At 35.4% G+C, this 11,627-nt stretch overlaps 1 pseudogene; it reads right to left on the reverse strand.

Annotated features, from left to right (window-relative positions):
* Nucleotides 1-1,647: 1,647 nt before the first annotated feature.
* LOC104095123 (phosphoglycerate kinase, cytosolic-like) lies at nucleotides 1,648-3,069 on the reverse strand (annotated as a pseudogene).
* Between the last annotated feature and the right edge of the window lie 8,558 nt (nucleotides 3,070-11,627).

The following is an 11,627-nucleotide window of genomic DNA, read 5'->3' on the forward strand; positions in this document are numbered from 1 at the left end:
CCGCAAAAGTTCATCCTTGAATGGATCGTTCTCATTGTTGAGGCTGGATCTACTCCCCCCAGCCCCGTCGGAGCCAACTTCACCCCTAGGAGTGTTATTATCAACTCTCTGTGTCGTCTGGTTAGTGGGAACATTAGGAGGAATTGGATCTCGTCTGTTTGCATTATTTGAGGCACCCGACAGTGCCTGCTTCAGTTCCATCATAACCTGATCTTGTTGCGTGAGGTGGCCTAGAATGATTGCATGTTACTCTTGCAGGACCCTTACTGCATCCGCTACACGCTCCTCATCAGCATCATCAGGAGTTGCATCCCGAACCTGTCGAGGGTACCGCCTGTCATGTACCGGTGTGGCGTCGTTCCCCTCATTGCGAGTGTCACTGATTGAATAGGATAAAGTAATCAAAACACAGTAGTAAAAAAGTCAAGGATCAATTTAATTTCACGGATATCTAGGCCCCACGGTGGGCGCCAAACTATTTACCCGAAAAATAGTACAATTGAATTTGTTCGTGGTTTCTAGACAAGTAAATCAATTTGATCCAAAAAGTAACAAAATAACTGATAAAATATAAAATACTTAGCCTTAGAATGTAGATGAAATAACAGAGCTGATGAGTTCGGGAACAGAATTTTCGGGCACAACAATTATGAGATCAAAAGCGAGAAAGTAAAATTGTATTAAAATATTGCATAGAATGTAGTGTAAGTTAGCCAGAAAATTCCCCCTTTACAATGATCATTGAGCTTATTATTTATAGTAATGAAGAAGGTACTAGGGTCGTGCCCTTCTTTAATGTCAATTATGAGGAGCATTGATGAAGACGTAACGGTGAACATAAATGCCAAATTCTTTATAACGGGCCGTTGCTCTTTAATGCTGTGGAATATTCCTCATTGAATGCTACCGGGCGCAGAGTATTCAATGCCTTCACGAGCGTTATCCTTTCCAGTGATACACGGGATAACTGCGTCCGGTTTTTTGTTCTCCCGACTTAGGTTCCATGTCTCCCCTTCTTGGGTGGCCACGTGCCATAAAATATTTTACCTAATACAGATAGTCCCCTTCTTTCCGGTGATATAACTTTCTGTTACCGGAAAGTTGGTCAAAACACTCTTTTGGCGGGAATTTCTATAATTCCTTATGAAGGCCACTGACGGTTGATTAGATGCCTGTCTCTCTGCATATAATGCCCCGAACATGCGTCTTCCCATGATTTAGCATGCCTTTTACCGATTATCGAGGTTATCTTAGCCAAGGATTTGGCCGCAAAAAGTTTCCTTATATGTATCAACTTACCCTTTTGTATTCCAACTTCTTTCATCTTATTTTGCCTACTAAGTCTTCATCTTCTTCAAACAAAAAAACCTTTCTCTTTTTCGATGGCTTCCTCCTCAAAACGTACCGGTTCTTCGAAAAGCAAAAACAAAACCGACGACTGTATCGCTCCAACCATAGACTCCATCATACCAAAAAGCCTCAATACCGCAAAGGATTTTGAGGAGAAATTCCCTTCTGCTAACCTTCGTACATGGGTTGTTAGCAGGTACCCTTCTTCTATTCGTCCTTCTAGTATTCCCGCTGGGAAGGAAGATTGTCGTTGCTATGAATTGGATACCATCGCTCCCGAGATAAACCATAAGGATCTGTATTTTTATCAGTACCCTGTACTGCCACATAATGGAGCCTAGCATATACTTCTTACAGTTCGATATGGCTCATCATCTTGTCCACAAGCTCCACCGTTGGCACATCTGTGAGCCCCGTTTTTTCACTAGCAGCATCATCAAGTGCCATCACCCCAGGAAGTGGTATCCCCTCCAGAAGCTCTAAGCTGGCAAACCCTCCTGTTGAAATGTGGCTCATCTTATCTGTAAGCCCCATCTTTTTAACTATTTCGCCACCTGCTATAATTGTTTTAACTCCAGTTCCAATAAGTGCTTCCAGTTTTCTTGCAATAGCCTCCGTTCCAGAAGCAAAGTTGTCGAACTCGATCACTCCCAAAGGTCCATTCCATATGATTATTTTGGCGGTATCTAGACCCCTGCGCAAAAAGAAATAACTGCAGCTGGTCCAATATCTAACCCAATCTGCTTAAATGGAATTTTAGCAGATGGAATAACCATAGATTTAGCATTAGCCGAAAACTTATCTGCTATCACTACATCTTCAGGTAGCATTAGAGATACACGTTTTTCTTTTGCCTTCGAAATAAGAGATAGCGTTGGATCAATCATGTGATCCTCTACAAGTGAGAATCCAACAGAGAACCCTCTGGCCTTGTAGAATGTAAAGATCAAACCTCCGCCAAGGATTAACATATCAACCTTCTCTAACAGGTTCTCTATCAGGCAAAATTTAGTTGAAAGTTTTGAACCACCAACAATGGCAGAAAATGGCTTCTTTGATTTTGCTAGATCTTCAGAAAGATAGCAAAGTTCCTTTTCCAAAAGGAGTCCAGCAACTGCTGGTTTCAAGTACCGAGGAACCCCTACTGTTGAAGCGTATGATCTGTGTGCAGTCTCCAGGGAATTATTGACATACAAATCTGCAAGAGACGCCAGCTTTAATGCAAACTCGGTTCATCCATGACTTCTTCTCTATGGAATCTCAAATTTTCCAATAGCAAAACCCTTCTGGTAGTATTTCATGAACCATCTTATTAACGTCTGGACCAATGCAATCATTTGCCATCTTGACCTCAACTTCCAATAGCTGTGACAGCCTTGCAACAAGTGGCTTCAAGCTGTACCTTTGATTGTACTTTTGATTGTACTCTTGATTGATATATACTGGATGACCAAAACTAGAGGAAAGGATAACACGAGCTTGGTGTTCCATCAAATACTTAATGGTTGGAAGAGCCGCTTGGATTTTGCTATCATCGGCGATGCTTAAGTCGTCATTCAACTGAACGTTCAGATCAACTCTCAGGAATACTTTCTTTTCCATCAGATCTTCTTTTGAAAGAGATCTCACGCTCTCCTTCACCGATTTTTGACGAAAAAACTTCCTCGGATGTGGAGAGGAGTGACCCTGATGTTGATTGAAGAATCCCTTGTGCAACATGTTGATGATCAGTGACGCAACTGGAAGAAATGTGCAGAAAAGGATATAGGCTGCTCAAAAGTAGAGGCGGTGCGGCAACACGTTTTAGGGTTTCCCACGGAGAGATGGAGCCAGTTTGGATTTACTTAAAAAAAAAGTGGCTTTTAAGCAAAAGTGCTTAAAAGTACATTTTTAGTGCTCGAGGTTGTTTTCCAAATAATTAATTATGCGTTTGGTTAAAAGTGATGAAGTTGAAAAAAGGTTGTTGAAGTGTTTGGTAAACAAGTGCAAATAAATATTTTTTCTGTTAAAATGACCGAAATATCCTTAAAGTTGTTAACACTAAAAATAAGCTTATTACTACAACATCATTAATGTAAAATTAACTCAAATACGAACTAATTTATGTCTTAATTAACTCTAAATTAAATTAATTAGATAAGATTATTTCTAATAAATATAAACTGTATATAGGAGAGAAGTTAGATACTCATTTATATTTTAATAGATGCCGTCGCTTTCATAGTGTATATAGGAGAGAAGTTAGATACTCAACATAGATATGAAGTCTCTTAGCCGGACATCGTCACGGCCAGAGAGGAGAGACTAGAAGAAAATCTAAACTAAGAAAGACAGAAGTATGTACCTTGTGGCCAAGAAGCAAGGCCCTGAAGATGAAGAACTGAAAACTTTTATTTATTTGTTCTTCTATTACAATCTACAAACTTCAAACTAACTCTTTACTTACACTTAGAGAGAGAGAGAGAGAGAGTTCTAGTATATCTAGTATACTATGTATATATAGTATATCTTAAGATTCATATCTATGTTGAGTATCTAACTTCTCTCCTATATACACTATGAAAGCGACGGCATCTATTAAAATATAAATGAGTTTTATATATAGAGTTTTGACTTGGTGTCAAGATGGTTGGTACAGTCTGATATAACACTACTCTTATTGGCTTTGCCTTAGTGGCTCCGTCTAGCCAGCCGTGAACCTCAGCCCGATAAAGGAGTTAAAAGGGCATCTTCTTTCACGGTTAGAACTGCTAGACACATGGGCTCAATAAAAGTATGTATTATATTATGACAGACCCCTTGCTTGAGTAAAGGTTTTTAACCTTCCATACAGTCATTAAACTATATATAAAATTCAAGTATATTTCAATTCTTATCCTTACTGATTGTGCGGATTACCGCCAGTCTTTAAATATAAGGGTACTGAATTAGCTAGATTAAGAATTCTCAAATATGTTAAAATAGAAATCTTTAACTGGTGGAAACCTTCCAGGCATATAAAAGCCAGATGTGAGGTGTGAAACAAGTCCAGTTCCCGGTCAAACGGTGATTTCTGTTTTAATTTAATTGAGAAGGCATGGCGGATTACCGCCCGCCACTTGATCCTGTTAAATGGTATCAAAGCCTAGGTACTTTCATGGTATATATAAGATAGATATGAAATATTCGACATAGATATGTTTCTGAAATATGGATTTAGGAGAAACTAGTATGAAAAATACTAGATTGGAAGAGGTAGATATACCTCAAAATCTTGATTTGTTAAACAAATGGACTATTCCTAAAGTCCCTATTAGAACAATCTATGATTATGGATGGTTTGATAAACTCTCTTCTAAACAACTTATTAAAACAACTGAGCAATCTTTAGCTTTAAGTTCGTCTGAACAGACTATTCGTTTGTTAAACAAACATGATGTAGATATTCATAAACACCAGTATAATTATTTGCATATTGGTATGGTTCAAATTGCTTTTAAGCCTTTAACCCTTAAAGGGTTACCAGAGACATTTTTGGCTGCTCTCAGAGATGCCAGAAATTTGAATTTTAGACAGTCTCTGATGGGTTCTATTGAATCTACTGTCGCCTATGGCCCAGTATATTTTAATACTCAACCCAATTTGCAATTATCTTTATCTGATGTTAATATACTTGATGCATTAACATTAAATGTGAAAACGCATGGTTATAATTATGCGCCTGGTTCTGAACTGATATGTTTATCGTATAGAATATATTTTAAATTACTATCTACGTTAAACCCCAGATGTAAATTATATGATACATCTGATCAGACTATTCTAGTGGAAACGAATTTTGCAAAGTCTAAGGTCACCACGAGAAGACCTATTAAGTGGGAAGAAATTAATTTTCCAACCACATGGACTTTGGATTCGGTTATATCCCCCAGTCAGATAACTGATACTGTTAGTAATACTGAGTATTCTCATATTACTCAAAATTCGGATGGTAGGATTTGCATTCAGTTTGACGATAATAGTTCCACTTATAGTAGACAGTCATTTTCTAATAATAGAATGTTGCCTACTATTAATTCTAGTTATAACAGACATTCCTTTACTAGTCGTAGACTGTTGCCTGATATTCAACACATTTCTCCTGTTGAACCAGTCTATGGACCAGCTAGAAATCGTGCTGCATCTTTACACACAATTTCTACTAAAGTAGGTGATAAACCTGTTGAAAGGGTTAAGATTAACCCCAAAACAAATATTGTTCAGGATAGTGATAATATTTCTGATAAGGATATTCCTTCTGCGTCCGAAATGGATTTTGACCCCAATGATTCTTAATGATTCCACACCAAATTGATTTTAGTCCAGGGTCACAAGCTAGAGGTTATATTCAAAAAGAATTTTTTACTGATAAATGGAACCAGTTTAAAACTTGGTTTTTTGATACTTATAGTAAGGAAGATTTAAACAATATTTCACAAGAGTTTTATGAAACTTGTGCTTTACATAATCAAATTATGTATTTTGTTCCTTGGTTTATAACCACATATTTACCACTTTTTATAAAAGTTTTGGAAAGATCTTATAAAGACGGGAGTGGCAATATTACTAAAGCCATTTACCCTCCTCAATCATCTTTTGTTTTACCTAATAATACAGGTATTACTTTTACTGCATTTCAAAAATTTATTGATGAAGATGTTGCTGCAGTCAGCATCGCAGAAATTAATAAATTAATTTCTCAAAATAATTATTTGAGTTTATATGTTAAAGTTTTGGGTGAAAACGTTAGTTTTCTTAATAAAAAACTTGATGATTTAACAGTCTTGATTAAGGAGATGAATACGAAAAAGACTTTGACTGATATTGCCTCTTCTTCAGGAAGCAAATCAGAACCTCAGATTGTTGTTACTCATATTCAAAGACCTCCTGATATTCAGGATTTTAAATTTAAATCTTTTGGAGACTTAGAAGAACTTCTTGATAAAAAGTTATCCGGTTTGAATATCAAACCCATTGATTTATCAAATGATTTTGCTGATAAATTAGATTCTACTTTTGACTATAAAAAGGATGTTTTGTCAGAATTTAATAAACTCAAAAGTTACCCTAAAAAGAATAATAAGTTTGCAGATAGCAGATATGCTGATAAACCTAGAATGCAGACTTATTATTACAATCGTCCTACTCCTCAAGATGTTTTAATAGAGGAACGTGATTGGAATCAGACTAATACGTCTTACAGTGGTTCCGAAATTTACGAATGGAATCTTGATGGTTTGACTGATAGGCAGTTAACTATTCTAGTACATAGAATGCTTATGTATGCAACTATCTGTAAAAGTGTAAAAAATACAGATAGGAATATTTGCAGAATGATTGTTGCAGGTTTTACTGGCCAACTTCGTGGCTGGTGGGACAATTATTTGTCTGTCGAAGAAAGGGCAATGGTTATTAACGCTAAAGCCGTTGACGAAGGACTTGATAACTTAGGCATGGCCCTAGTGGCAAATAGAGAAGATGCCGTTTATACCCTTATTCTTACTATATTAGAACACTTCAATGGTAGATTTACCAACCAAAATGAAACTGTTCGTACTCTCCTTAATAGCCTTAGATGTAAGACTTTAAGTGAGTTTAGGTGGTATAAAGACACCTTTATGAGTAGAGTGATGGAACTACCAGAAAATAAGTTTGAACATTGGAAAGCTAAGTTCATAGATGGCCTTCCCTCTTTATTTGCCGAAAGAGTTAGAAAGGTTTTAAGAGGTAGTTATGGAGAAATTCCTTATGCAGACTATACCTATGGTAAATTAATAGGAATTTGCACACAGGAAGGATTAAACCTGTGCAATGAATTAAGATTGTCCAGACAACTTAAGATGGATAAGCTTAAAGAAAGAAACCAGTTAGGGGACTTTTGCGCCCAGTTCGGTTTACCCGAAACTTCTACTCATAGGAAAAAGAAACATAAGTATCATAGATACCCCAACCAAGACAGTCCTTATAGGAAAAAGAGATCTAGATATAGATCCAAAGAAGAACGAGAAGCCAAGAAAGCACATCGCAAGTCTACTAGATTTACCAAAAATAGGTCTAAGCGAGATCTTGCTGACATTAAGTGTTATAAGTGTGGTAAATTTGGCCATATAGCTCCAAATTGTAAGCTTCAAAAGCTGAAAACCTTAGGACTAGAAGATGAACTACGTGATAAGGTTTATAGTTTGTTATATACTTCTGGATCGGAATCTGATTATTATTCTGAATCAGAATCCGAAGCTGAAATTGATTTGCTTGATTTATCTGATAGTGATAAAAATATTGATAATACTTGTACAACTTGCAAAGGTGATACATGTACTTGTGATGATGAATTTTATAAATTACAATCACAGTTTCAAGACCTAAACATGAAAACTATTACTTCTGATAATATAATAGAACTTTTAAAAGAAGTTAATGATGAAAAACTTCGTGAAAAAATTATTAATTTGGCTGCTAGTTCAAGTTCTAATTCAAGTTCTGGTTTTGCAAAACCTTTTGAAAAAGAATTTGAATATTCCCCGCCTTATTCCTTACTAGAGGTTAATAACCGTTTGTTAAACAAAAATGCATCTCCAGCAAGAGATTCTTCTTTCGATGATTTAAAAATTGAAGTTGAAAACTTAAAACGAGAGATCAAATCTCTTAAACAAAATCAAATGATTTGTGATCATAGGATTACTCAGATTGAGAAAATCAATTCTCCAGCTGAGAAATCTAATGATAAAAACAAAGGTATTTTTGAAAATGATATTGAAGAAAAACCTATTAATTTTAATCCTAAACATGATATGTTTCTAGGAATGATGCAAATTATTACTGCTCATAAATGGTACATCAAATGTACTATTCTCATTGATAATAGTTTCTCAATTACAAACATTGCCATGATTGATAGTGGAGCAGATGTTAGCTGCATTCAAGAAGGTTTAGTACCTACGAAATATTTTCAAAAAACTACTCATATGGTTAGATCTGCATCCGGACATGCTTTAGATATAAAGTATAAACTTCCTAATACGGGTATTTGTCAGAATAAAGTCTGTATTCCTCACTTCTTTTTCTTGGTAAAAAACCAGTTATACCCTCCAATTATACTTGGAACACCGTTTATTAACGCCGTTTATCCTTTTACTAGCATAGACTCGAAAGGTTTTACTGCTACTTATAAGGATAAAGAGATAAGTTATACTTTTGTTACAGATCCAGTAACTAGAGATATTAATGCTTTAATTGATATGAAGCAAAAACATGTTGATTCTTTACAATTAGAAATGTTTAGTATGAATATATTTGATACTCTGAATTCTACTAAAGTACAGGAAAAAATCAAATTGATTTCCGAGCAGATTGCTATTGATATTTGTGCTGAGCATCCTAGTGCTTTTTGGAATCGAAAAAAGCATATTGTTACTCTTCCATATGAAGATAATTTCACTGAGGATGATATTCCTACTAAATCTCGACCTTGTCAGATGAATGCAGAATTGGTGAAATTTTGCAAAAAAGAGATTGATAGTCTGCTATCAAAGGGTTTGATAAAACCCTCAAAATCTCCTTGGTCTTGTACAGCTTTTTATGTTAATAACGCAGCTGAAAAGGAACGTGGTGTTCCTAGATTAGTCATTAATTATAAGCCCTTGAATAAATATTTGAAATGGGTTAGGTATCCTATTCCTAATAAAAGAGATTTATTGTCTAGATTATATGACGCCAATATATTTTCAAAATTTGATTTAAAATCTGGTTATTGGCAGATTCAAATATTTAAAGAGCATACTTATAGAACTGCTTTTAATGTTCCATTTGGGCAATATGAATGGAATGTTATGCCTTTTGGTTTAAAAAATGCCCCTTCAGAATTCCAAAAAATTATGAATGATATTTTCAACCCTTATCTAGACTTCGTCATTGTATATATCGATGACATTTTGGTATTTTCCAAAACACTTGAAATGCATATTAAGCATTTAGATATTTTCAAAAGAATTGTTATACAAAATGGTTTGGTAATCTCAAAACAAAAAATGAGCTTATTTCAAACTAACATTCGATTCCTAGGACATTATATTTGTCAGGGGAAGATTACTCCTATTCAACGATCGATTGATTTTGCCTCAAAATTTCCCGATGTTATTACTGATAGAACTCAGTTACAAAGATTTTTGGAAAGTTTAAATTATATTTCACCTTTTTATAAAGATCTGTCACGTGATTTAGCCCCCTTATATGATAGGTTAAAAAAGAATTATAAAAGCCCTTGGACTGATAGTCACACTACTTTGGTAAAAAATATTAAACAACGTGTTAAATCTTTACCTTGCTTAACCCTTGCTAATCCTACATGGCAAAAAATTATAGAGACTGATGCGTCTAATATTGGTTATGGAGGGATATTAAAACAGATAAATCCCAATGATAAACATGAATATCTGATTAGATTTTATTCTGGTAAATGGTCTGAAGCCCAGAAAAAATACGCTACTGTGGCACATGAAATGTTAACCATAGTAAAATGTGTTTTAAAATTTCAGGACGACTTATACAATCAAAAGTTTTTGATAAAAACTGACGCACAATCTGTTAAATATATGTTTAATAAAGATTTTAAACATGATGCCTCAAAAATGATATTTGCAAGATGGCAAGCTCAATTAGCCCCTTTTGATTTTGAAATACAATATAAAAAGGGAATTGATAATTCTCTGCCAGATTTCTTATCTCGTGAATATTTACAGGATGGAACCCCCCTGGGGTAGGGGAAGAGGTAGAGGTTGGGGAAGATCATCCCCACAGTCCAAAGGAAGGTCATCACCTTCGGGATCGTCATACGGATCCTCATCAAACTCCCCAGTTATACAAATGGGAAGAAGGAGTTTAGTCAATGAGAGGATATCTCTCAGAGAAGAATCATCGATTGGACCATCCGTCCATCTGGAAGATATTCCAGAAGATAGTCCGTTATACGCACATTTGCAGGCATATTTGACTGCTCAAAAACAGAAAGATACTTCTGTTAAGCAAAGTAATACTTTTGCTTCCATTACTAAAGATGACAATGATGATATCAAGTCATACGAGAAAGTGCCAAAAAGAGAAATGATATTTCTCTTAGAAAATTCTGACATTCAGAGAAAAGAAGAACCATGGAAGATATTCCAAAGGTATTTGATAAATGGGTTATATTATCCGGGTGAGTCATACAAAACCCGTTCCTACTATGAAACGATACTGACCAGTACTGGAAGTGCAGATTTTCAGCACTTTTCTGGGTATAGCACAGACGAGAACGTTTATAACTTCTCGAAGATTATAATTAAACAGATTATATCTGTTGAAGACTGGGGTATATCCACAATGAAGGAAAGGCAGATAAGCCTTAACAAAAATAAAATGAATTTTACTTATTGGGATTATATCCAAGCTTTTGATAAAGTATTATACTACAATAATGATAGACACAAACATACTTGGTTTATAAAAGTATGTGCAAAGATATTTGCAACAACTGTTCCTAATTGGTTTCTAAACTGGTGGTCATACCACGGTCCAACAATAAAGATTTTACCAGATCCATTTCTCATGTTATACAAAGAATGGATAAAAATTTCTCCTTTTATTAACGATTTATACCACGCAGATCATATCTGCTACCCAGAAAAAATTAACCAAATATATTTCTTTCTGGAATTTTCTATCCCTTGGATACACAAATGGAATCCAGAAGTCGGATTCACTGAAGAACAAGTCCCCTGCTTATATAGGACTTTTTACAATAATTTTTGGGACAAGTTAATGAAGAAGGATCCCAAAACAAAGACCTTATATGGTCAAGAGCTCTTGGATTCAATCGAGATGAAGATCCAAGAATATTCCAGTAAACCTCAGAAAGAGGTAATTGATGACAGTTCAGTGAGGCATATTGCCAGAAGGATCTCCTTTCAAGAAGGAGATAAAACAGAGATGATTAACAGTTACTTGGAAGAGGTTAAAAGAAATTTACTGTCTTCCATTAATCAATATGAAAAGTCAGATACGTCAATGCAAAGTGAAACAAGCAACGATGATATTGCTGAAGATTCTCAGCCCATTGAAGCAGAAAGGATATTATCTGAAGAAGACTTACATGATACAGAAGAATTCATCCGCAAATTGAAAAAAGCGGAAAAGAAACCAGCACAGTGAAACAGCTGGACCCCACTCAAACAGTGAAGCCGCCGGACCTACAGCATAGTGAAGCCGCCGGACCCACTCGAACA

Source organism: Nicotiana tomentosiformis, chromosome 5 (genome assembly GCF_000390325.3).
Source record: "Nicotiana tomentosiformis chromosome 5, ASM39032v3, whole genome shotgun sequence".
Taxonomy (NCBI): Eukaryota; Viridiplantae; Streptophyta; class Magnoliopsida; order Solanales; family Solanaceae; genus Nicotiana; species Nicotiana tomentosiformis.